The sequence below is a fragment of the Podarcis gaigeae genome, assembly GCF_964106915.1.
Source record: "Podarcis gaigeae genome assembly, chromosome: 6".
Lineage (NCBI taxonomy): Eukaryota > Metazoa > Chordata > Lepidosauria > Squamata > Lacertidae > Podarcis > Podarcis gaigeae.
Genome location: NC_139682.1, coordinates 71,158,036 through 71,185,245, shown reverse-complemented (window position 1 = coordinate 71,185,245; position 27,210 = coordinate 71,158,036). Strand labels below are relative to the sequence as shown.

At 43.7% G+C, this 27,210-nt stretch overlaps 2 long non-coding RNA genes across 2 annotated transcripts in view; one reads left to right on the top strand and one right to left on the bottom strand.

The window, feature by feature from the left end:
- LOC310846683 overlaps positions 1-17,056 on the bottom strand; it is a 73,805-nt gene extending 56,749 nt beyond the window's left edge. The window contains exon 1 of the long non-coding RNA XR_014565465.1: positions 16,993-17,056. This is a non-coding gene — a long non-coding RNA (uncharacterized lncRNA). The remainder of the gene's footprint in view (positions 1-16,992) is intronic.
- LOC310846700 overlaps positions 11,046-27,210 on the top strand; it is a 560,034-nt gene continuing 543,869 nt past the window's right edge. Inside the window, exon 1 of the long non-coding RNA XR_014565488.1 lies at positions 11,046-11,543. This is a non-coding gene — a long non-coding RNA (uncharacterized lncRNA). The remainder of the gene's footprint in view (positions 11,544-27,210) is intronic.

The following is a 27,210-nucleotide window of genomic DNA, read 5'->3' as shown; positions in this document are numbered from 1 at the left end:
TTGAAGCAATATTAAATTGAGGAATGTGTCTTGAGTAACCTAAAGGGACTTCACTGGGACTTACTTTGGAGTAAACTTGTAGAGAATTGCACCTTAAATCATTGATGCTGGAGTAGTCTCATGGAAATGCACGACACTCTTTTGGAGCAAGGCTTGAAGCACATGTTTAGAAATATCACATGGCACAGTCATCCTGGGAAAGTGCTACTTGATATTGCATCTGGAGGGTTGTATTTTAACATTCTCCCCTACATTAAAAAAAGTCTCTGTACATAGAAAAGTTAGGAAATCAGTCTGATCTAGGTAGGATCCCAGTTGAATTTATTATAATCAGGGAAGCATTCAAAAATGCTATTTCCTCCCACTGCAGGAGAGCTGGACCATGTGATTTTCTCCACCCCTGAGTATACTTATTAGTTCTCATTGGGTGACAAAATTCAGCTTTAAGAGTCCACAAGTCACTTAACTTGGCTATTGGCACTAAGCCCTGTCCTGTAAACTCTGGCAATGAAGCAGGAAAGAAGCACACAGGAAGTAATTAGTGGGGAGCCAGGATCAGGCTCCTATTGAGATAGACAGCAAGGAAAGTGATCCTATGGCCATCCAAAAGTTGCTGGATTCCAACTCACATCAGCCCCAACCAACACGGCCAATGATTAGGAAAGATGGCCTACAGTTTCCCTACCCCTGATTTATAGAATAATCTTAGAATCCATGGAGCTAGAACTCTGCTGTCTCTGCCTCAGAGGAGGTAAGTTTGAGTCAGGTGCTCCTGGCTGGAAGAAGAAGACTGCTCTGGTAGAGTGCCCTGTCTCTAATGCCAAGGGATTAGATTAGCATAAGTGCAGCAGCTGATCCCCAGCTGTTGAAACAGCACCAGGAAAAATATGAAGCTCCTCGATCAACCAAGGCTCAAAAGTGCATTGATCACAATCAACACATGGAACTGCGCCTCCAATCAGATAATCTAGTGGGGAACAGGTGCTATGTGGCCTTCACAGTTGCTTTCACTAACCAGAAACAGTTGCATTATGTATGCTGTGTGCAATGCACATCAAAGGTAATCCTATATAGCAGCACCTTATTAGAGTAATGGGCCTTATTCTCTTCCACTAGCAGCTTTGGGGAGAGAAGTTCATGGAAACCTTATCCCAGGTTCGTCTCCTGGTCCCTCTATTCCAGTATCGTGTAACAACAACAGGCAGCCACAGATGTTGCCGAAGAAGATACAAGGACCTAAAGATAATCTACCTCCATGTGAAGACCTCATCCTCTAACCACTAGCAGGAGAGGGACAATTTAGAACAGAAGCAGGAGATTCAGACTTTGCTCGATATATTTTTACTGGTGAGGAAGTTGAAAAGCCCACATAAAATTGCTGAGTGGAGGCCCAGCTTCTGATGCCCTGTGATCATACTCACAATGCCATCCTAAATATGTATACCGTAGAGGCCCCTTTGAGAGCTGGAGTTGTGTAATAGTCAACGAACACGGGAGGGGAACCTTAGGGCTAGTAGTCAAATCCAGCTCTCCAGGTTCTCAGGACTCACTGCAGGTCATACTAGCAGAATTAAAAGGGAAAATCCTTGTGAAAATTTGTCAGAATTTTGGTGTAATGTTGTCCACATAAACACATTTTTCTATGCAGTTTTGACAAATATAGTACAGTGGTACCTCAGGTTACATATGCTTCAGGTTACATACGCTTCAGGTTACAGACTCCTCTAACCCAGAAATAGTACCTCAGGTTAAGAACTTTGCTTCAGGATGAGAACAGAAATTGTGCTCTGGCGGCACGGGAGCAGCAGGAAGCCCCATTAGCTAAAGTGGTGCTTCAGGTTAAGAACAGTTTCAGGTTAAGAACGGACCTCCAGAACGAATTAAGTACTTAACCAGAGGTACCACTGTACACACATTTCTGGAAGCAAGTTTCCCTTATTGATTGAATTTTTGTATGCTGTTTATACTACGGTGTGCACAATCAACTACAATATATACATTTTTGTACACATTTCTTGACTGGCAAATTGCAATGCAAAATTCATAAATGTGTGATTTTCAAAGGACGGTGATGTTTGGGTCTGCACATTGTTTCAGAGTGCAAATGTCTCCACCAACCCTCCCAACACTGGCATTTCCCATGCCCCTCAGTAAGAACATTGGGCTAGGACTGGAGAGATGGTGGTCCAAATTCTCACTCAGGCCACTAGGTGAGGCTGGGGCAGCTACTCTCAGCCTAACCAATCTCATGAGGTGGTTGTGAGGATAAACTTGTAGAAAGGGAACTACGAGTACCCCCTTCAGATCCTTGGAAAAAAGGGTTTGGGCATGTCTCTGTACCAGAGCCTTGTGTTTGCAGAGTGAAGCAGAGCTCTATTAAGTAGAAAAGAGCTCTATTAAGTAGAAAAGGGACGCAGGTGGCACTGTGGGTTAAACCACAGAGCCTAGGACTTGCTGATCAGAAGGTCGGCGGTTCGAATCCCCGTGACAGGGTGAGCTCCTGTTGCTCGGTCCCTGCTCTTGCCAACCTAGCAGTTTGAAAGCACATCAAAGTGCAAGTACATAAATAGGTACCACTCTGGCGGGAAGGTAAACAGCATTTCCGTGTGCTGCTCTGGTTCGCCAGAAGTGGCTTAGTCATGCTGGCCACATGACCCGGAAGCTGTACGCCGGCTCCCTCAGCCAATAAAGCGAGATGAGCGCCACAACCCCAGTGTCAGTCATGACCCTAATGGTCAGGGGTCCCTTTACCCTTTACCTTTACCTATTAAGTAGGGTGTCTTCCCCAGGACCAAACATCCTTGACCCTTGATCACGAGGTTAGGCCGTGTTGCTGGTGCCACCACTGGGGGCTGCCCAGTTGGCACTGACCTGTGTCAGGACCTAGTCAGTGGTGTGCCCCTGATTGTGGAATGCCCTCTCTAGTCAGATATACCTGTTTCCATCTCTAATAACTTTCAGGAGGACTTTGAAAACGTCTCTGTTACCCAGGCATCTGGTGGCTGGATAACACTGTTCCTTTTAGAATATTTTAAACCATAACTGCTTTTAGATGTTTTTACAAATAATTGTTTTAAGAAGCTGTGTTTGCTTTGTTTTCATTTTTTAATTGTAGAGCCGTTTGCCGTCCTGGGCTCCTTGGAGAGAAAGGGTGGATCATAAACCCAATAAATAAATTTGAACCGGATCAGCTCAAAATTCCCTAACCTAGGGTGAGAGTCATATTATTGCACAGCATACCCAGGGCTGTCAGTGTCTTCAATGGGCAACATGCCTCCCGAAGCAATCAGTTCTATAGGGTCTCACCCTCAATATTTGCATCTCGGAGGATGAATAGCTGAGACTGCATAGAATGCATTCTGTAAATTACTGATTGAAGCTGAATTTCTGGTATCTTCTTAGAAGCAGTCGCACCAGATTAAGAAGGGGAAAAAAATCCTACTCCATTGTCTCTCACTAGATCAAACAACTGCTGAAACTATGGCAGCCAATGAACACAGATCAATGGTATCTGCAGCCACCACGTTTGTGTAGGTTTAATCCATTTATGTGGAAATCAAGTTACAGCTTGTCTGGATGGATATTTTTTATTTTTTCTTTACTGGAAGCAATTGATAACATTACTTCAGAAGAAATTAATCCAGGGAATTAATTAGCAAAATCTAATATCCAATAAAGGTAGCTCGGAGAAAGATTTCATGGGTGGTCAATTGTGACATTAAATGGATGGGAGGAGAAGAAAACTCTGAGTGACTCTTTCCATACAGAAGCTGTGGAGATATAAAAGGAAAGGGCCCCAATAACATTGTGAGTAAATAAAAAATGAAGGAGGCTGTCTGTGCTCGTATTATTCTCCTTGATCATTTAAGGCGGCCATGTGGAAAACAGGCCAGGGAGGGCTTTTGCACTGCTAGATTTTGCATAGAGGATAAGCTACACTTTATAAAGGTGCAAAGGTGCTCTACTGTTTTGCATCTGGCCATGTTCCAACAATTGCACCTTTAAAGATTGTATTTTCCAGAATGGGAGACTGGAGCTGACATCCTATGCCGACTTACCTGGGGAGTAAGATCCACTGCGCTCAATTGGACTAGATATGGACTAGATATATATGGATAGGATATCTGCTTAAAAAGCAGAGACATCACCTTGCCAACAAGGGCCCTTTCAGTTAAAGCCATGGTTTTCCCAGTAGTGATGTATGAAAGTGAGAGCTAGACCATAAAGAAGGCTGATCGCCAAAGAATTGATGCTTTTGAATTATGGTGCTGGAGGAGACTCTTGAGAGTCCCATGGACTGCAAGAAGATCAAACCTATCCATTCTTAAGGAAATCAGCCCTGAATGCTCACTGGAAGGACAGATCGTGACGCTGAGGCTCCAGTACTTTGGCCACCTCATGAGAAGAGAAGACTCCCTGGAAAAGACCCTGATGTTGGGAAAGATGGAAGGCAGAAGGAGAAGGGGACGACAGAGGACGAGATGGTTGGACAGTGTTCTCGAAGCTACATACATGAGTCTGACCAAACTGCGGGAGGCAATGGAAGACAGGAGTGCCTGGCGTGCTCTGGTCCTTGGGGTCACGAAGAGTCGGACACGACTAAACGACTAAACAACAACAATGGATAGGATTGGACTGTAAGATATGGTTTCAAGCCCAAGTAGGCTTCAAACTTTTCCTGTTTCGGATTATAAATAATTCAATAAACTTCGGTCCCACCATTCCTCTCAAAAGAGCTCAGGGCAGCGTACAACAAGGCAGCGAAACCCTACAATTAAAAAGAAAACAGACTGATAAACAGTTTGAAAAATTAAGAATATCTAAAAACATTTAATAACAGTCACATTTCCCCACAACTAAGACTTTCAAGGTTTCCAGGAACAGTATCTTTTGGCTGGAGTGCATATTCTTCCTGGATATTAATAATTGAGGGTGACAGATGCATTTTGCCAGGGAGGGAACCACCCCTGAGAAGTTGCTGTCATGGGTCAGCATGAACCAGGAGTATTGTTTTCATAAAAACATGGAGTTGGAAGGGACCACATGGTCACCTAGTCCAACCCTCCTAAATACAGGAATCTTTTTGCCCAATGTGGGGCTTGAACCCACAACATGGAGTACCACGCTCTACCACCTGAGCTATTGGGAAGTATAAATTATAGAATCACTTTAAAACGTGAACCAAATGTGGGAGGCAGTGTAAAAGCAGTCAGAGGGAAGAATTCAAGGTTGTTGTTTTTTATGTCCACTGTCCAGCTTTGTTTGTTTTGTCAATTCTATACTGACACAAGGGGACAAGATAACTGCTAGGATCATTATAATGGAAGGGCAGAGTGGGAAAATAAAATGCTACGAGCTGTGAGGAACAGTACAGTCAAAGTAGCTGCCATGCAAACTACACCTGCTGGAAGACTAAGGCCTTAAATGACAATTTTAGGTAATATTTTAGTGATTAAGATTTAACTTATACAGTGGTACCTCGGGTTAAGTACTTAATTCGTTCTGGAGGTCCGTTCTTAACCTGAAACTGTTCTTAACCTGAAGCACCACTTTCGCTAATGGGGCCTCCCGCTGCCTCCGCACTGCTGCTGCACGATTTCTGTTCTCATCCTGAAGCAAAGTTCTTAACCCGAGGTACTATTTCTGGGTTAGTGGAGTCTGTAACCTGAAGCGTATGTAACCCGAGATACCACTGTATATATTTTAACTGCTGTTATATCTGTATTGTCCCTGTTATACCCAATTGCAAATTGAAATGTATCCCTGTTGTGTTTTAGGACTTCCCTGATATTGTATGTGAGCTGGAACTGGTCTGTGACTGAAATGTTTGTTTAATTATTGCTATTCTTCCAAACCATGAAAGCTTAGTTTTCTTATATTCTTCCACCTGTTGGAACAACTTCTTTTACAGAACTATTGAAGGTTCAGGAGCCCTGTCCTCTCCCTTCCACCCCCACCAGGAGGCAGCTGCAAAGGGAGCGACAATGAGGATTAGGGGCAGCAGGGGCAGTGAGTATTGGGCATGGGCTTGGGCAGATAGCCAATGATACTGGCCCCTAGCACCAACCCCAAAAGATGCAAAAGAAGCTGAAGCCTTGCAAGGGACTAAGTTTGGATTGAGCTGCTAATCACTTGCAACATTGACTCTTATTTATCAACCAAAGGGGTGTGTGTGTGTGTGTGTGTGTGAGAGAGAGAGAGAGAGAGAGAGAGAGATACTGCTGCTTCCATTACTAATATCATCACCTAGATCTGATGCAGCCCATGCAACAGGCTGTTGTAGATAAAGGAAACTAAACCTCCACACACCTCCAGCTCGCCTGAAGGTTGGGATCTCCTTCCTCATGTCAAACAAATGATCAATACTCTAATGGAACTGACTGCTTGGTGCAGGGAGAGGCTTGAGGGGAGAACAAATTAATCCAGTCATCTCATTTCTACAAAAGGGGTATCTTGTCACTGTCACCATCAGGTGTATCAGTGCGGAAAGAGGTGGTAGATCTTGAAATACAGCAGCCCGCTGCCTTTTGAATGAGGATATTTGAATTAAGGCCTGTAGGTATATATTAATTTTTTTTTTTTGGGGGGGGGGGGTTGTTAATAAGCAATTTGCCCCTATGGGCCAGAATGGGGGAAAGTGTCCCAGGTTGATGGAAATAAGCCTTTTGAAATTAAGTGTGAAATTTGGACCAGATGGATTTGTCTGGTGTGGTTGCACAAGCAGGTATGTCACTACTGTAACTGTCCTCTAAAGCATCGCCAAAGCAGCAAGTACAGTGGTACCTCTGGTTGTTAACGGGATCTGTTCCAGAGGCCTGTTCGCAACATGAAAAGAGCGCAACCTGCAGCGGCGTGTCTGCGCACGAGTGGGTTGCGATTTGCTGCTTCTGTGCATGCGCCTGACCCGGAACTTCCGGGTCGCCGCGGGACGTAACCTAAAAGAATCACGATTGTGACAATAAAATATCGGAGGATTTATTTTCCCCTTTCCTTCCGCATCTTTCAATATATTGTTCATAGTAATAAAATTAGGATTTAGGAGGTTCAAACCCCCCCCCCCCCAATATAAGCAAGCTTAGTGTCTTTATGTGAATGGCTCTCTCTCTCTCTCTCTCTCTCTCTCTCTCTCTCTCTCTCTCTCTCTCTCTCTCCACCCCCCCTGAAAAGCACCTTGAGGCATGTGTAAAACTAGTAGCTACATAAAGCAGAAGAATCAGATGTCTGCTGGGCAAATTGACAGAACTCATTAATCTTAGATGGAGAGTTCTATAGAGTCTGTCCTTTCATGCACCTGCCCGAGCCTTAAGTAATTACATGATGGCACTATTAATACTGAGAAGCTTGGGTAGGGATAGGGTTATCTCCCCTTCTTAGGAATTGATTGCTAGCTGATTAGTGGACAACATTTCTCTTGCCGTATAATTGCCTTTGTGCTATTGTAGTCTTTCTAACCGGGGGGGTTAGGGCATCTTGCTGGTTCCGAGGCCTTGACAATAGCACCACGGCCCTCAAAGTAATGAACTGGAACTCAATCACTGCAGATTCCCCAAGCAGTGGATGCCTCGTTTAAATGTATCGCAAAATAGAAGCTCCCTTGCACAACAACCAAATTAATAGAGGCTTTGTTGGCTATTTCCCCTTACTCTTTGTTTGTGATGTAAAACGCCACATTTCTAAAATGGCAAAATGGGCACAGAATATAATATAATTAATCTGCTTCCAGATATTAAGTTGTCAGGTAACATGACAAAGATGTGGAGGAAAGTTTGGTGGAGGAAAGAAAGGCGACTCCCCACTATAACTTTAAAGCACAGTGGAAGCACTTTCCCTCAAAGAATTATGGGTAATGTAGTTTGTTAAGGGTTGCTGGGAATTCTAACTTTGTGAAGGATAAACTACAGTGCTCAGAATTCTTTGAGGGAAAGTCTGTGTTTCAGATGTGCTTTAAAAGTACTGGGTAAACACAGTCTTAGAGAAGGCATGGGATGGTCCTTTCTTGTTTTTCTCTTAAATCTCTGTGCTTGATTATGACAGAGTTGAACAGGCATGACATGTCTAATTCTCATATGAAGTGATCTTCCCTATAGACCCTCTCAGGCATTAAGATTAGCAGAGGGCAGGGCCAACAGGGTGGCAGTCCAGAAGAGGAGTAGAGGCCTGACTACCTTGCGTATGTTTTATGCCATTCATAACGAAATACAGCAGTACCTTCGGTTACAGACGCTTCAGGTTACAGACGCTTCAGGTTACAGACTCCGCTAACCCATAAATAGTACCTTGGGTTAAGAACTTTGATTTAGGATGAGAACAGAAATTGGGCGGTGGCTTTGCGGCGGCAGTGGGAGGCCCCATTAGCTAAAGTGGTACCTCAGGTTAAGAACAGTTTCAGGTTAAGAACAGACCTCCAAAACGAATTAAGTTCTTAACCTGAGGTACCACTGTATATATTTCATGTTAAATGCACTCACATTTCTGAATTTTGTATCGCGAACCGAGCATTTCTGATAATTTCCAGCTCTATGTGAACATTCACTTCTGTACTCGGACAGTATGACAGTGCAGTCTCATCCTATTATACACAGTCACCCTTGTATGTTTTCATATGAGCACTATGTGAATATAACAAAATAGTTGTGCGATACACGTTATGTTGTGGTGCACACACATAATATTATTGATATTAGTTGTGAGGATCTGAATATTTTCCACGGGAATGGATATTATCTTATTTATTATTAACATAAAAATGAGATAACACATTTATTTTACACGCCGCATAGATATTTTTAGCTGCTCTATCTTTGCTCAGTTGCCCTGGCAGAGAGTGCCCTATTGATAGTTGTGCCACCCTTGGAAACATGGGGGTTGGTGGTCTGGCAGGAGAGAGCATTCTCTGGTAGCTCCCAAAATGTACAACTCCCTACCCATAGAGGTGAGTCAAGCATCCTCATATAGTTTCTTGTCATTTGTTGAAGACACATCTCTTAATCATGGCCTTAACCACCTCTTAAGATTTTGGGTGGTTCGGGTGGACCACCTCTGTTGTTTGATGTAAATCCTTTGGTTTGTCTTATTGGGTTTCAATGTTATACAGTGGTATCTCGGGTTATGAACAGTCCTGCTTACGAACACTTCGGGTTATGAGCTCCACAAACCCAGAAGTAGGTGTCCCTGGTTGCGAACTTTGCCCCAGGATATGAACGCAATCTGCTTCCGGGGCTGCGAGAGGCCTATATAAGGAATGCACACCTCAGGTTAAGAACGCTTCAAGTTAAGAACGGACTTCCAGAACGGATTAAGTTCGTAACCTGTGGTACCACTGTATAACCATATGATTATATAAAACCCAACCAGGGACCTTATGGTGAAGACCAGCTAAGAAATTTCTTAAAAAAGGAAAGAAATAATGAAATGAAATGAAATGAAATGAAATGAAATGAAATGAAATAATGAAATGAATAGAATAGAATAGAATAGAATAATGCACATTATATTTAATTGACAAGGTATTTGCCACCTAAACCCCTGGATATTGATGGACTACCTCATTATATAATACTTTGAGACTGGCACTAAGTCCCACTGAACTCAAGGAGACTTACTTCTGCGTAGGCATGCACATAGCTGTCAATGTTTCCCTTTTTTAAAGGGAAATTCCCTTATTCTGAATAGGATTTCCCTTAAAAAAAGGGAAAAGTTGACAGCTATGGGCATGCACATGATTTCATTGTTAGGCAACAATCAGGATGCTCAGATGCCAAGGAAGGCAGAACTGGCCCTAGACATTTTAAAAATGCAGTTTCCCCTGTACTCCTGCCTTTCAGTTGGTGACTTTACAAAATCCTATAGTGGTCTGACTTTAATTTTAGATTTATGGATGCAGTCGGTGCTCAAAGGTTCTGATTGCATTTTAAAATGCATAATAAATAATTGACAGGGTGGAGGGGGGTGATATTAAAAGACAAGAGTCAAACCAAGCCATAACAAATTGAAAGCACAGGGATCTATTATGAATGGGCCTGCCAATTCCTTTCTTGAAAGAAGCCTTTAAAGATTTCATCACTGAGAGAAGCTCAGCAGGTGTTGTGGTTTGTTTTGTGACACCCTTGTAGCTTGGTTGCACTATACTAGGGGTTTTCAAACTTTCTACGCCCAGAGTCTACTTAAGGTAGCTGACAATTGTCGAGACCAACCAGTCACAAAATGGCAGCAGGGCAGTTGCTAATGTCATTTTCTAGTGATATCCAGTCCATTTTCCGAAATGGCTAAATTCTTTGCCACAGTGTTTTGCTCATGACAAAGAATTCCATAGCTTGGCTTTCCTCAAGCTAAGTGGAGACATTTGGTCTAGATGTACTGTGAGTCAACCTCCACATTTTAGGCAGAATTTGCCAATTCAGGGGCTCTAAGTGGAAAAGGCCTTTCCCTTCCTGAACTGACATGCTGCTCATAGTATTTTCATCCACCTCCTGTAATCCTTTCACATTCAACTTGTACCTTACTTGCACCCCACCCCAGCAAATTGCCAGTTGCTCCCACCCTTCTTCCCTGGTCCTTAGGGATGATAGCAGGTGTGGGGGACCACCTGGTCCTGAATGGGATAACTGTACCTCTATTGTTCAACCTTCAATAGACATCTAAAGGCAACCCTGTATTGTGAAGATTTTAATGTGTGATGTTCCGCTGTGTTTTTTTATATTCTGTTGGAAACTTCCCAAAGTGGCTGGGGCAACCCAGTAGGATGGGCAGAGTACAAAAATATCATCATCATCATCGTTTCCATTGTTTCCATTGCCCAATAAAAAAATCTCTCCCACTGAACTGTTAAAGGTATAAAAGGGCTCCCTCCCCCCTGCCTTTATCTTAACCACAGCAAGTTCCCACTGTCAGGAAGTTCTTCCTAATGTTTAGGTGGAATCTTCTTTCTTGTAGTTTGGATCCATTGCTCCGTGTCCGCTTCTCTGGAGCAGCAGAAAACAACCTTTCTCCCTCCTCTATGTGACATCCTTTTATATATTTGAACATGGCTATCATATCACCCCTTAACCTCCTCTTCTCCAGCCTAAACATGCCCAGCTCCCTTAGCTGTTCCTCATAAGGCATCGTTTCCAGGCCTTTGACCATTTTGGTTGCCCTCCTCTGGACACGTTCCAGTTTGTCAGTGTCCTTCTTGAACTGTGGTGCCCAGAACTGGACACAGTACTCCAGGTGAGGTCTGACCAGAGCAGAATACAGTGGCACTATTACTTCCCTTGATCTAGATGCTATACTCCTATTGATGCAGCCCAGAATTGCATTGGCTTTTGTAGCTGCTGCGTCACACTGTTGGCTCATGTCAAGTTTGTGGTCAACCAAGACTCCTAGATCCTTTTCACATGTACTGCTCTCAAGCCAGGTGTCACCCATCTTGTATTTGTGTCTTTCATTTTTTTTTGCCCAAGTGCAATACTTTACATTTCTCCCTGTTAAAATTCATCTTGTTTGTTTTGGCCCAGTTCTCTAATCTGTCAAGGTCGTTTTGAAGTGTGAGCCTGTCCTCTGGGGTGTTAGCCACCCCTCCCAGTTTGGTGTCATCTGCAAATTTGATCAGGATGCCCTTGAGTCCATCATCCAAGTTGTTGATAAAGATGTTGAATAAGACCAGGCCCAAGACAGAACCCTGTGGCACCCCACTAGTCACTCTTCTCCAGGATGAAGAGGAACCATTGATGAGCACCCTGTGGGTTCGGTCAGTCAGCCAGTTACAAATCCACTGAGTGGTAGCATAGTCAAGACCGCATTTTACCAGCTTCTTTACAAGAATATCATGGGGCACCTTGTCAAATGCCTTGTTGAAATCAAGGTAGGCTACATCCACTGCGTTCCCTTCATCTACCAGTCCTAGGATGTATTGCATAATGTGACCATTTTCGTGGCTAAGAACTGTCAGCTTCCAGCTCACTTGCTATGGTGCCTCCCTCAGGCCCTTCATGTGTTGCTGGACTACAACTCCCATCACACCCTGACTATTGACCATACTAGCGGGGGCTAATGAGGATTAGAGTCCAGCAATATAAGAAGAGTCCTCCTGGATCAGGCCAATGGTCCATCTTGTCCAGCATCCTATTCTCACAGTGGCCAACCCATGGGGCGCCGGCAGGCAGGATCTGAGTACAACAGCCCTCTCCCCTCCTGCAGCACATCAGCTATCCTTGGTCTATGTCATGGTTTCCCAAACTTGGGTCTCCAGTTGCTTTTGGACTACAACTCCCACCATCCCTAGCTAGCGGGAGCAGTGGTCAGAGATGATGGGAACTGTACTTCAAAAACAGCTGGAGACCCATGTTTGGGAAACCCTGGTCAATGCGAACAGCATAGGAGCCAACTCCTAGGGGTCGAGATCCCTTAGCCCCCCCCATAAAATATTTGAGGGGGCCAGACACTGATAATAATAATAATAATAATACCGAAGTCGGGCTCAGGGCGGCTAACAACAATAAAATAGTACAAAAGTACAGCACAAACAACACTCTAAAATCATTATAAAATTGATTCAAATCAAGCCACTGGCAACCATTGTGCCAGAGCTCCACGAAGATTGCCGAGGGAGTGAGTCAGGCTGTGCCCTGACCAAAGGCCTGGTGGAACAGCTCTGTCTTGCAGGCCCTGCGGAAAGATGTCAAGTCCCGCAGGGCCCTAGTCTCTAGTGACAGAGCGTTCCACCAGATCGGAGCCACAGCCGAAAAAGCCCTGGCTCTAGTTGAGGCCAGCCTAACTTCTCTGTGGCCTGGGACCTTCAAGATGTTTTTATTTGAAGACCGTAAGTTTCTCTGTGGGGCATACCAGGAGAGGCGGTCCTGTAGGTACGAGGGTCCTAGGCCGTATAGGGCTTTAAAGGTTAAAACCAGCACCTTAAACCTGATCCTGTACTCCACCGGGAGCCAGTGCAGCTGGTATAGCACCGGGTGAATGTGGTCTCGCAGCGAAGACCCCGTAAGGAGTCTCGCTGCAGCATTCTGCACCCGCTGGAGTTTCTGGGTCAGTCTCAAGGGCAGCCCCACGTAGAGCGAGTTACAATAATCCAGTCTGGAGGTGATCGTCGCATGGATCACAGTGGCTAGGTCAGGGCGAGAGAGGTAAGGAGCCAACTGCTTAGCTTGGCGGAGATGAAAAAATGCTGCCTTTGTTATAGCTGCAATCTGCGCCTCCATGGAAAAGGAGGTGTCGAAGATTACACCCAAACTCTTAACGGAGGGTGCTGGCACTAATTGCACCCCCGCAAGAGATGGGAGTTGCCCCCCCAATCCCATATCGTCCCGTCCCAGCCACAGGACCTCTGTCTTCGAAGGATTTAGCTTCAACCAGCTCCCACGTAACCATCCAGCCACAGCTTCCAAACATCTGGTCAGTGTGTCTGGGGCCGAGTCAGGATGGCTATCCATCAACAGATAGAGTTGGGTGTCATCAGCATACTGATGGCAACCCAGCCCAAAACTCCGGACAAGCTGGGCGAGGGGGCGCATAAAGATGTTGAAAAGCATCGGGGAGAGTATCGCACCCTGAGGTACTCCACACACGAAGGAGTGGCGCGATGACAATCCCCCCCCAAGCGCCACCCTCTGTCCCCGACCAGAGAGAAACGAGCGCAGCCATTGAAGGACTGTGCCCTGGATCCCCACGTCGGCAAGGCGGTGGTCCAGGAGTTCATGATCGACCATGTCGAAAGCTGCTAACAGATCTATAAGAATCAGCAGCCCTGACCCGCCTCGATCCAGCTATCTAAGAAGATCATCTGTTAGGGCAACCAGAGCCGTCTCGGTCCCATGACCCGCGCGGAAGCTGGACTGGAATGGATCCAGAGCCAATGTTTCATCCAGAAACCTACCAAGCTGTTCGGCAACCGCTCTCTCAATCACCTTACCCAGGAACGGAAGATTCGAAACCGGGCGGTAATTGGATAGATCTAAAGGATCTAATGATGTTTTCTTTAAGAGTGGGCGCACCACTGCCTCCTTCAATTCCGCAGGGAATGTCCCCGTGCCAAGGGACAAATTGATGATATCCCCCAGGAGGGCCCGCACCTCGTCTGGACACGCTCTAATCAGCCAAGACGGGCACAGGTCGAGAGGACAGGTGGTGGGCTTTCCAGCTCGGAGGAGTCTGTCCACATCGGCTGGGGATATCCGGTCGAAGTGGTCCAATACTGGACCCAAGGACAGTCGAGGGGCCTCCAGTTCCTTTATTGTATCCAAATTGGCAGGGAGGTCATGGCGGAGCAACAAGACCTTCTCCGCAAAAAAGCTCGCAAATGCCTCACAGCTATGTGCCAAATTGTTATTTAAATTTGGCTGTCCCTCAAGGGACGTTAAAGACCTGATTATACTAAATAATTGTGCCGGGCGAGAGCTAGCGGATGCAATGGAGGCCGAGAAGTAAGACTTCTTAGCAGCCTTCACCGCCATCTCATAGGTTTTCATAAAAGCCCTATAAGATGTTCTTGAGGCTCCGTCACGGGCACCCCGCCATACTCGCTCTAGCCGTCTGAGGTCCCGCTTCGTTTTCCGGAGCTCTTCGGTAAACCAGGGAGCCCGGTTTCTGCGGGGTCGCAGAGGGCACTTAGGTGTGATCTCATCGATGGCTGCCAGGAGCAGATATTCCAGCCCTCAACAAGCTCAGTCAATGAGTCGCCAGGGGGAGCAAGGTCCCGCAAGGCTTGACGGAATCTATCAGGGTCCATCAGCCTCTGCGGGCGAGCCCAAATTGGCTCGCCACCTAAGCAGGGTGGGGGTGGAAAGTCAATCCTGGCTTTCAGAGCGTAGTGATCAGACCATGGCACTTTCATCGAAGGAGACATGATCACATCTATACCTACACCAAAGATCAAATCCAGCGTGTGGCCTGCTTGATGTGTGGGGCCCGAAACAAACTGGGAGAACCCTAGTGTCGGGTTCTAGTGAATGGACATTGCCATTCAAATGGTGTGTGTGTGTGTGTGTGCCATGTCTTACAATCGGCTGTGTGGGGTATGGCTTACCTGCCCCACCCCAATATTTTATTCAAGTTGGCACCCCTGGTGAACAGGTCCCTCTTGCAAAACAACAGCAGCAGCAGCAACAACAACAGCCTCAAGTGGAACCAAACATGAGGTCTGAACCAGTTCTAGGATAGTTATTTTATCAGTTTAAATAGGTTCGTTTTGAAATATGGAAAAGCCCTGTTATTGAGGCTCTGCAGCATTGGCCGTTTAAATCAGTGACTAGAGTGCCCAGTGAAACAAGGGGGCATAGTTCCTGCACCTTTAATAGTTTGTGTGACAGAGGGAATGTCACTGACATCTACTGAAATGGCTTCTTCTGCGGCACTTTCAAAAGTGCAGGTCCCCTGCTGGCATTTGCATCCGACCACCCAAACTAATTATCCCTTTAATCAACTTATAATGGCAAACTGTTGACACTCCCAGTATATTTTCACATGTGTAAAACTACATCTGTGTACAGATAATATTTAGATCTGTCTTTGTTATGTTGTCCTTTGCTGTCATGTTTCTTGTGTTAAAACCTTTGAAGAGCGAGTCTGAAAATAACAGGCTGAGCTCATTAGTAGATTAGGTGCGGCAGTGAATCCAAGTGTTCGCGATCAGTTCTTTCTCCCAGCCCGATATGGTTTCCTCTTTGAGAGCAATTACATCTGATTGACATGTTTTCATGTGCCTCCAGCCTTGGCTTTTCCTTACTGAACAGCTCCAGATCAAGGACAGAGACTCCCCCCGTCTTCCCCTTACTGCTATTAACTAAAATCAGGATCCCAGCGAAAAAGTTAAATACCTTTTTAAGATGCGACTTGAAACAAATTTATAAAATATGTATAAAGGAGAACATTGTATGTGTGTGCGTGTTCGTGCGTTGGGTGCGGCGAGTTCATGGAGTGAAGTTGTTGAAAGTCAAGTAGAAAACATGGTTTAAGACACAGGTTTGAATGAACAATTAAAGTAGGATTTAGGTGCCGTTCTGCTGTTTGCTGCTAAAGGAGGCTGCTAAATCAAGGGCAAAATGATAGTTTCAGAGAGTAAAAACATCCCACTCAATGTCTGTTTTCCAAGAGCTGACTTTGCACTGAGCGGCATTCCTCCAAGGTGGGTTGATCCAGTGGTAAGCTTATATCTGTGATTACCAAGTAACCGCTTTGCCCCATGGCCAATGCCACGGAATCCCTTTTCAGCTTGATGGCGGCATTGCATTCTGGCTAATTTTCCAAGGGCCACATGCCAGTGGTTGGCATGCCAGAGGCAAAAGAGGGCAGAGCCACAAACGTAAATCCCACATTTGTACGGTAGTTTCTATACCCTGCTCTAACCTCCGTGCAGATAAGAGGCACCATCAGAGTTGAAGGACACATTCTAACCAGTAAAAAATGCTCAAGGTGTCTGATCAGTGGATATTTGGCTGAACAATGGTAAAAAAGAAATACCTGAGGTATGAAGTGAGAAATGTGGCCTAGAAATAATTCCAAGGGCAGTGCCAGATTTAAGGTGCGGGTGACTCCTCTGCACAGGGCGCTGAGCCAAGTGAGCAGAAAATGGAGAAGATCCATAATTGAGGAGTGTGCAGTGAAACTTTTCATAGGCCCTTCTTCACGTGTCTCCTCCATGGAGGAGGAGGATGGCAACACAAGAACCGGCCATTTCTGCAGTGGCTTGCCGGAGCCTGACACTGTAGCTACTACACAACACTACTACTACTACTACTAATTTATTTATACCCCACCCATCTGGCTGGGTTTCCCCAGCCACTCTGGGTGGCTCCCAACAGAATATTAATTAAAAAGCGATAAAACTTGGAACATTTAAAACTTCCATAAACAGGGCTGCCTTCAGATGTTCTCTAAAAGTCAGGTTTTATTTCCCTGACATCTGATGGGAGTATTGAGTTAGGTTGGCATTCCACAGGGTGGGGCCACTACCGAGAAGGCCCTCTGCCTGGTTCTCTGCAATTTCACTTCTCTTGGTAAGGGAACTAGCTGGACCTCAGTGTCTGGGCCGAACGATGGGGGTGGAGATGCTCCTTCAGGTATACTGGGCTGAGGCCACTTAGGGCTTTAAAGGTCAGCACCAACACTTAATTCTCAGTAATATCCCCAGTTGAGATGTTCAAGCTGAATGTTGGGTCAGATTTTCAGAGCAAAAATTAAAACAATACACTTTAGAAGTTTGTCATTTTTAAACCCAGAAGAATTGATCTCCGAATTGTCTGCTACATATTTATGTACAGTATTCTACCCTTTCCTTCTGATGGTGTCCGTCTTTGCATAGCCCTGCAGTTGTGCATGTAATCCGGTGTTGTTCAAAGCATACTCTCCTCCTTTCTTTAGTTTCATTGTGATACTTAACTAGCATCCTGGTTTACTACCTAGTTGATGTCACTTTGAAAGTAACCTTCCTTTCAGCATTTTCCCCACTGCGGTGCTTCGTAGCAGCCATTTACACAATGGCTTCTCGCTAGTATCCTTGAGAACTGAACCGGGAAGCCTGATGCAGATGAGGCTCTATCAGCCTCCTTGGTGGGCTATTGTTTTTGGTTCAGAACCAAAGCAAAGCATAATTAAATCAAGCTCAAGTGCCCATTGCCAGATTGCATATGAACATTTTAATTATTCTCACTTTCCAAAGGGAGGTGCGAATGGGGAGAAGAGGAGGGCAGCAATAACGAAGAGAAAATGAACTTGGCTGGCACAGATATGAAGGGAGCACAATGTGACCAGATCTATTGCCTGATTGGGGATCATCTCAAAGGAAGTGTTCATCGGCAATTATCTAGCTAAACTGAAGTCACTCTTCTCCTCCATCGCTGTGCAGGGTGCTGAGGACCAGGAAGCAATGGGTGCTGTTTTGCCGTACTTGCCTCCGATGAGAATAACGGCGTGGTTTATATTCTGCATTCAAAACATACAAAAACAAAGACAGGGAAGGAAAGCATCTTCCTGCTGAGCCCAAAAGCACCATCAAACAAAAGCCTTCTTCACACTTAAGGCTCCTCTTTGATCTTCCCATCAACAACAATTAATGCCAGAGGGTTGTTTTAAGGAATTATTTTCCGGCTAAAGTGGAAAGAGCTATGATGTGATTTGTTTTTGTTTTTAAAAAGAGTATTTGCATGCCATGAAAGTGAAAATTTGTTCCTTGTTTAATGGGGGAGGGGATACACACACACACACACACACACACACACGACACACGCACACAACATTACACTAGGTATCCTTTAATGTAGCTCATTTTGATGCATTGTAGCAGTACATGTAGCGTAGGCTTTACTTGGGAGAAAGAATTTCTGCCAGCCTAAGGTTCTCTTCAAAGATCAAGGGAGCTCCTGTATTCTTTTGACATTACCTATTCTATATTAGTATGGCATGATAATCACTAGTAATATTTTCTTAGCAGTCTGTGTATAGAGCATGACAATCAAAACAGATCTATCAGCAGCAATGGGTTCAGTATGTGGTATAGCTTTAATTGCACTTAAGAGAACCCATTTGCTTTTACCACTCAGAAAACCCCAAGCCCTAATTATTTCCATTGGGGTAGTTAGAATAGCATGCTTTGGCAGTAGCCTCAAGTCAGATTAAATGTTATTTATTTCCTTAGTGCTGGTTCTTCAATTGATTGCTACATTCAAAACGTAAGGAGGAGGGTTGATTGTCTCCTACTGGGCCAATCTGGGAGAGGACAAGGAAAGAAGCCACTTTATGAAAGAAACCATTGTCCTTTGAAGTTTGCTCCACTACAGGAGATAGTTATATAAATCTCCGCTCCACTCATATGCTCAATATTTCTTTATAGAAATCCATGCCGATCCGAGCTTCTGAGTAAAGCCAATGGGCAGCTCATGGTAGAGGAAAGTCGTATCCCACTATGCATTAAACTGTGGGAACTGGCGACTTTAATCAAGATTACCAGGATTTCATGGGTCCAACAGGGGATGGGGTGGGGAAGAATAGATTCAAAAAGGAATAGGAAATTTTGGCATGTCAAGTAGATAGTGACTCATTACAACTCCTTTCTGACTTATGAGAATAGTCAGCAAAGTCTTCCTTGAGTCACAAATAGAATATATACATTTAATAAGGCTATTTAAATATTTCCCACCTTCTAATTATAATTATTTTACTTGTATTTGTTCCCACTTCTTTTATTTAACAGTTAATTGTTCGACAGCTTTAATTGTTTAAATGCTTAATCACTTAAGTGCACGGTTTACCTGTGCTTTGTTGCTGTTCGCAGTGATTTTTGTTTTGCTGTCCTTTGTCTTTGTTTTTTTTATATAAAATAAACACCACCACTTCCTGCTTCACACCTGGGGGCATATGATTATTTTGAAAGGGCTCTGGCTGCCTTTCTGTGGAAAAGAGCAGATCAAGAAACTAAGCATGGTTATATATTTTCTATGTTAAAATCTTAACTGGGGAAGGGGCATTAAAAGAATCAGAGGCACTTCAGTGGGTGGATTACAGAGCTGTAATTGAGAGAAAGATTTGGTGGGACGGATGCCAAAAATATCTGATTGCCGCTGAATGTCAGGAAGCTTTTCTTTTTCTTTTTAAAAACACCCAAATCTAGAACATGTAAAGAATGAGGCCTGGTGACCTGTTTGCAGCTTGAATGTGTTTAGGTGATTTCAACATCTTGTAAGCATAATGTAATCAGAGCTCTCAGGTATTCTTGAACTTGGCACCTTGCTGCATAATCTGTTAGGGCGTGTTTCAATTTCATTTTTCATCTTGATGTGATAACTACACAAAGCTCCCTTTTCAAACCCAGTTGCATAATGTTCTATTTGGTTATAAAACGGTATAAGCTCTGGAAAAGGACTCACTAAAGAGAGCTAGGCTCGCAACTGCATTTTCATCCAATACTGGTGTTGTTGTCAATAGCACCATCATCTCTGTATGTCTAAAACACTTTCTCCCCTTTATATCAAAGGTGGAAGTAATTTAGAGAAGGGTTTCGGCAAATATTTTTCTATCTTAATAATAGTAATATATCCAAAACATATAATACACATTCAAAATTGAATAGGAATCCATTATATGCATATTTCAAATGTGGAAAGTTTTTTTAAACATGCATTATCTGTTGTGTGAGTCTTATTGCTCCAATAATTAATAAACTCTGTCATTTTTGAAAGAAATAATTATATTGTTGCTTTCTGCATTTATCTCTTATATAACTAGTGAATTTTGCCATGATGACACAGCCTGGGTTTCGTTTTCCCACTCTGTAATCATTGGGTTATCAAATTGTTTTCCATAATTGCCCTAACACACGCTAGTGGTTGTCATCATATATAAGACTCATTTCTCAAGACATGTAGGAATTGTTTTAGAATAGTTTTAACACAATAGTCATGGATCTAAGTCTAATTTCTCATGCTTTATCTGCTCCATTCTAACTGCTCTGTTCCCAAATAATTTTGCTTGTTTACATGTCTACCATATATGAAGATATTTTATAGATCTTTGCTTTAATACAAAGGTGGATCCAAGAGAGCATGACCAGTGCAATTGCACTATGACACCCAATGGAAGGTGAGGGAGGAGGGCAGATTTTGGTGCTGTACAGGGTGCCACTGAAATTTGAGATGCCAAGGTTCACCACTGTTTAACATTTCCAGCAATTTGCTCACTTATCTTCCTTATCTTTTTTTAAATTAATTTTTATTGAAGTTTTTATCTCTACGAAATAACAGAAAGAAAGAAACGTTTACACATATGTACATGTTAGTAACACAAAGCATCCCACCACCTCACCCCCCCCCACCACCATTGGTTCGACATAACTCGAAATGTGAATTAAAATCTGACTTCCTTCCATCGTTGCTTGACCTTAATTCTATAACTTATCTTTACAGTTGTGTTGTTATATTGTATTTGACAAATATTCTGATTTTACTTGCACTTGTAACCTTTTCCCATTACAAACTTTGTTCTTTACATGTCAATATTTCTGCACCGGAGCAGTGTTTTTTCATATATTCATTCACACAACTCCATTCTTTTATTAAATTTTGATTTGTTTGACCTCTGATAGCTGCTGTCATTTTGGCCAATTCAACAAATTCAGTAAGTTTGATTTGCCAATTTATTATCTTCTTTCTTTCCTTCAACTATATATTTTGGAAAGTGGTTGGTCCATCTGTTTGCTATGCATTCAAAGGTTTCTAGATATAGCATCACCAAACACGGCATGGCTGTTCCTGAGATGGAGAAACCTGTTTTCATCTGCATTTGGGTACTATCAGACAGCATTTTGACTCAAGATGGGGGACTGAAATGTTCCAAAATGCACCAATTTGGACACCTCTGAATATATCACCACCCTATTTAGCACGGTGGTTCCTGAGACCAAAAAGGAAGTTTGGGTCTCTATTTGGATACCATTGGATGCCAGCTAGAATCAAGATGGTGGCCTGATCTTTTTAAACCTGCACTGATTTTAACCAAATGTCAGGGACTGGGCAGAGGAGGAATAGTGGAGACTGCCTCCCCAGCCTGACCCTTCCAGAGGAGAAGAAGACGGTTCAGAATTATGACAGGGGTTTGAGGGAGATCACAGCTCAGAGGCAGATGAGGGGAAAAGCTGGGAAATAATGGGAGAGGAGAAGGAGGAAGAAGCACCAGAGGGAAGGACAGCTGATGGACACAGTGTCTTAGAAAGCATTCCAGACCCCCCCTCTCCCAGAACCTGGTGAGCATTGAAAGTAGGAGAGCAGAGAGCTCAGAGGCAGAGGGCACATCTCAGCACCTGTAGTGATGACGCATGAAGGGGGGGTGGTGGAGACTCACTTGGAGCAACGCCATTATTCCAAGAGGCAGCATCTCTGTGAATATTGAATACAGTGGTACCTCTGGTTACGTACTTAAATCGTTCCGGAGGTCCGTTCTTAACCTGAAACTGTTCTTAACCTGAAGCACCACTTTAGCTAATGGGGCCTCCCGCTGCCGTTGCGCCACTGCTGTGCAATTTCTGTTCTCATCCTGAAGCAAAGTTCTTAACCCGAGGTACTATTTCTGGGTTAGCGGAGTCTGTAACCTGAAGCGTATGTAACCTGAAGCGTCTGTAACCCAGGGTACCACTGTAAAAAGCAGTTGGTAAGAACTTTTCCTTGTCTTATCTGTTCCTGGCGACCTGCCGTGGGGGATGGATCCACAGCCGCCTGACACCAAATTTGGCATGAAACTAATAGGACTTCTTACAGCATAGGGATTATGTTCCACAGTCATTTGATTGGCCTCAGTGTCTGACAAGCAGCTGAAACAATGATCATCAATACCTATGCTTTTGAGAGCAGCTATCATTTAAATCAGGGATGGAGAAACTGTGGCCCTCAATATGTTTTTGGACTACAGCCCCCATCATCCCTGATCATTGGCTGTGCTGGCTGAAGCTGATGGGACTCTTGAGCCCAACAATACCTGGAGGGGCGAGGTCCCGTATCCCCCATTTCACTGCAAGGATGGTGTGCTGATCACACAGGGTCCCCAGACGTTTGACGGTCTATTGATCCCTGTGCCACCATTGTGATTGCCTCTTCACTGCCACCAACCCGTTTCCCTCGGGTACACACGGAGTCCAGACAGTTGTTAACATTAACAAATAATCAAGTTTATTTTATAAGCGTGAACAAGCTTATGGTTTCAGTTAATTTTTCTTGTCAGTTTCTTAATCTTAGTTCCTTAACTGTCCTATACGTTCCTAACAACTTCAAACTGATCATCCCAACTATCTATCTGACTCCACCTAACAATTCCTCTCACTCTTTCACCACACAACTCCACCAACCCACAGACTTATCCTCCCTCTACCTTCTCCAACTCCCAACTGACTTCTACACACTCCAACCCTAACTCTAACGCCCCCTATCTGTTTCCACTGGCCAGTCACATCACACTCATTTAACCCTTTCCTTATGACCCACCTAGGAGGCAAACGCCACAGATGGTGACAGGGAACCTTTATGCTAAGTAATTAAGAGTAATTGTAAGGGTTATGAATCATAGACCTGTGAGCAGGGTTGTGACAAACAAGCTTCACACCCTTTTTTTTCTGGTTGCGCTTCTGTGTTTTGAAATAAGTGGCTTGATAAGCAGAAGGTCAACTGGTGAAGTGTTTCCTATCCCAGAGATGTTATAGCTCAGTGGCAGAGCATCTGCTTCCCATTCAGAGGGTTCCAGGTTCAATACCTGGCATGTCCAGGTAGGCCTAGGCAGCAGTGAACTACATAAGCCAAGGGAAGATAGCTTCCTGTTGGGGGTGGGGAGGACAGTGTGGTGTAGTGGCCAATGCTTTGAACTAAAACCCAGGAGACCAGGAGGCCAAATCTTCACTCAGCCATGATGCTCACTAAATTACCTTGGGTAAGTCATTGTCTCTCAGCTTAATCTACTTCACAGGTCTTCAGTGAGAATGAATTAGCAAGGGTGAGAGAACTACATATAATAACAACAATAATAGTAATAGTAGTAGTAGTAATAAATTATTATTTATACCCCACCCATCTGGCTGGGTTTCCCTAGCCACTCTGGGTGGCTCCCAAAAGAATTAATGATGATGGTGATGATAACAACAACAAGAACAACAACAACAACAACAATAATGCGATAAAACATCAAACATTAAAAGCTTCCCTAAACAGGGCTGCCTTCAGATGTCTTCTAAAAGTCAGATAATTGTTTATTTCCTGGACATCTGATGGGAGGGTGTTCCACAGGGCAAGTGCCACTACTGAGAAGGCCCTTTGCCTGGTCCCTGTAACCACACTTCTTGCAGTGAGGGAACCGCCAGAAGGCCCTCGGTGCTGGACCTCAGTGTCCGGGCTGAATGATGTGGGTGGAGACGCTCCTTCAGGTATACTGGGCCGAAGCCATTTAGGGCTTTAAAGATCAGCACCAACACTTTGAGTTGTGCTCGGAAACGTACTGGGAGCCAATGTAGGTCTTTCAGGACTGGTGTTATATGGTCTTGGCGGCCGCTCCCAGTCACCAGTCTAGCTGCCGCATTCTGGATTAGTTGCAGTTTCTGGGTCACCTTCAAAAGTAGCCCCACGTAGAGCGCATTGCAGTAGTCCAAGCAGGAGATAACCAGAGCATGTTGTTTTGAGCTCCTTGGAGGAAAAGCAGGATATAAATGTCATAAATAAAATTAAATTATAGACCTGCTGACTTTCCCCCCCTTATCACAGAACTATTAAATTCACCACAGGCTTCCAGGAGAAGGGCGTGCTTGTGTGAATGCCAACCATAGCTGCCAAGATTCCTCATACATTTTGTTTTATTTTGGATTTCCCCACATCTGAAACTGGTTATCAAATTACTTCTGAAAATTCAGCATATCTCAACATTACTGGTGGTCCCTCTTGAAGCTGGAACGAAAAGGGCTGCCAGCACCTGCTTAGAATGTCCCCAGGTAACACCTCCTCAGTCAAATATCCTTTGTCCATTGTAGTTTCTTGGGAAAAATATGATCTAATATTGATCTAGCAGGAAAAAGTACACCTGGCAGTCTCCTGGGAATATAGATTGCTCTTTTCTGCAGCATAAACCCAGGCAGAGGTCATTGGAGGGAGGTGGAATTCAGGAAAGCAGAAACTCAGGGAATCCTTCACTCAAAGATGTATAAAAAGTGACTTTCTCAGTAGGAGGGTAATGGCAAACAGATTTGCAAAGTGTCTTAACGTTGTTCAATCCTGGACACACTTGAAAGTAAACCTTTCAAAGTTCAGTGAAGCTTACTCCCAGGTATGTATGCGAAGGATGGCAGCCCAGAAGTGGTTGGTGTTTTCATATTCATCTCAGGTGTGGAACGGAAATCAATGTGGCTAATTTGGTTGGTATTCACTGTTGTTGTTGTTGTTGTTTTCAGTTCACAAGTGATACGTAATGATACATAATTAAAGCCTTCCTCCCCAGTTTGCATCTCATAATTAGTAATGTAAATGATTTCGTAGCATTTCAGCATTGCAGACAATGAGATAAATAAAGTAGCTTTTGTTGGAAGCCAAATTGCAGTGGAATGGAAACAGCACTGCTTATATTATATACGGGGCAGAACAGAAATCAGTGCTTTCTTAAATCCCTATAATGAATACCGGTATATACTTACAATTTGTCGTTAGAAGTATATACTGCACATATATAATTACAATAAAACAAATGTAAGGTTTATGTTACCTTGAAATTGACATGCCAAATAAAGTCCATTGCTCTAAAAATGCATTTGACTCATCATCAACTGTTTTTTTTTTTTTTGTAACATGTTAACTTAGGCACGATTACAATAGTTCATATTCTGTTAAATCATTTTGAAATGGATGGAACAGATTTTGTTTGTATGATATTTAAAATGTACCACTAAGTAATAGCGTGACAGTACACTAGCAGGCCTGTTGTTTTTGTCCATGGAGTTTTCTTGGCAGGAATACTGGAGCAGGCATGCTTTCTTAGAAGGAAGCTCCGCTGTGTTCATTGAGACTTACTTCTAGAGAAGTCAGCAAGGATCTGATCTTTATCCCCCACTTGTTTGACATATTTGGGAGAAAGAGTTATGGAGGGAACTGCAGGCCAGCTCCTGACCACTGGACATCAGCTACACTTCTAAGATTTCACAGGGCTGTTAATTTCAATGTATATTTTATATTTTATGTAAACTGGTTAGAGGTGTCTTTAATTAAGCAGTAGGCAACTTCTCTCAAATATTTATTTTTTAAATCTTTGTAGTCCTATGGTCTGGAAACTTTTTCTCTTCATTTTTTCCAGAGACAGAGAGACACACAGAGAGGAACGATGGATCTCAGGAAGTTGACATTTTCCTGTCCGGTATTAAACACTGCACCTTTTATTGTCTTCCCACAGAATCACGGCAACACAGGTCCCTTGTTCAAAGTAGATTTGCATCTAATAGAGTACGGTTTTCTTACTGCAGTGGTGGGAACTGGTGATTTCACCCACGGGCTTTGTCCACCATGCCTTTTATTCGGTCCCCGACAAAGTACTCGCACGAGAATGTGGTTTTCAATTTTCCCGTTTTCTCTTTTCCTAGGATTCTTTGGATTTTGCTTTCTAAGATAAAGTGTCACTCCTGCTGTGAGCAGAAAAGGCTAGAAGGACCTATTTTCACACAGTCTTTATGATCTTCACTACTTGCCTTTCACATTTGAATAAATTCAGAAATAGCAAGCCAACGCTTAGGTCTTTCTCTCTCTTTCTGAGATATAATGGCTGTCCTTATTACACATCACAGAACTGAATATTTTAAGGTCATCCAAAGTCTGGAGCAGACAGACCTCTCCAAACTAAGCAGAGGTCTCGACTCCCCACCCCCCAGCAGCAGAGATTTTAACTAGTGCCAAAAGAAAGAAAGAAAAGGAAGCCCATTGGAATGTTCCCCTCTGCTGAGTATTATTGCTGCTGTAAAGATAATATTAATATACATTTGCAGTGCTTTGTGGATCATTATCTGGCCAGCGACCAAACACAGGCATAAAACATTAACAGCTAAAAAGGGAGTTATGGATTCCTTTGGGTTTATAATTTGTTGTTCATTACAGCCAGCCACCAAAGTAGTCCTGAGCTGATTCATAGAGAATAAAATAGATTTGGTTTAATAATATCTCCAGGTCTTTGAATAAATTATGAATGCATCTTGACTGCAAGAAGGAGACAGTGACATTATGAAACGGTAATGAACAGATCTTCAAGAGGAAAACAACCTCGGATGATCATCACCCCATTCAAAACCTATTAAGCTCTGATGAAATGAAAAGAGGTTTCTCTCTCCCCCCTCCTTCCCCTGTGTAGATGTGCAACAAGTCGTAAGTTGTGGACTTTAATAATATATTTTCTTCACAAGCAATAACACAGCAATTAGGAAGTGCTCAGTGAGGTAGAAATAATGGTAACTGCGGTGCAGATTAGCTATGCTGAAGGGAGTTCGCAGACGTACAGTAAAACAACATATCCCAGGCTTTTCCTGTTGTATAATTTCTCCTTTTATTTACTTATCATCTCACTTAAAGAGGACTCCTGGCAGTAATGAGGCTACATAAATGCACACCCAATCCCTAGCAAGGTGCTGCAAATGATATCAAAGATAAATCTAATGATTACCTATTATAATGACAGTGCAATCTTGTCGTCACTCATGGGGAAATTGTGCTGTGGTGAGAAGCCCAAAGCTGGCGA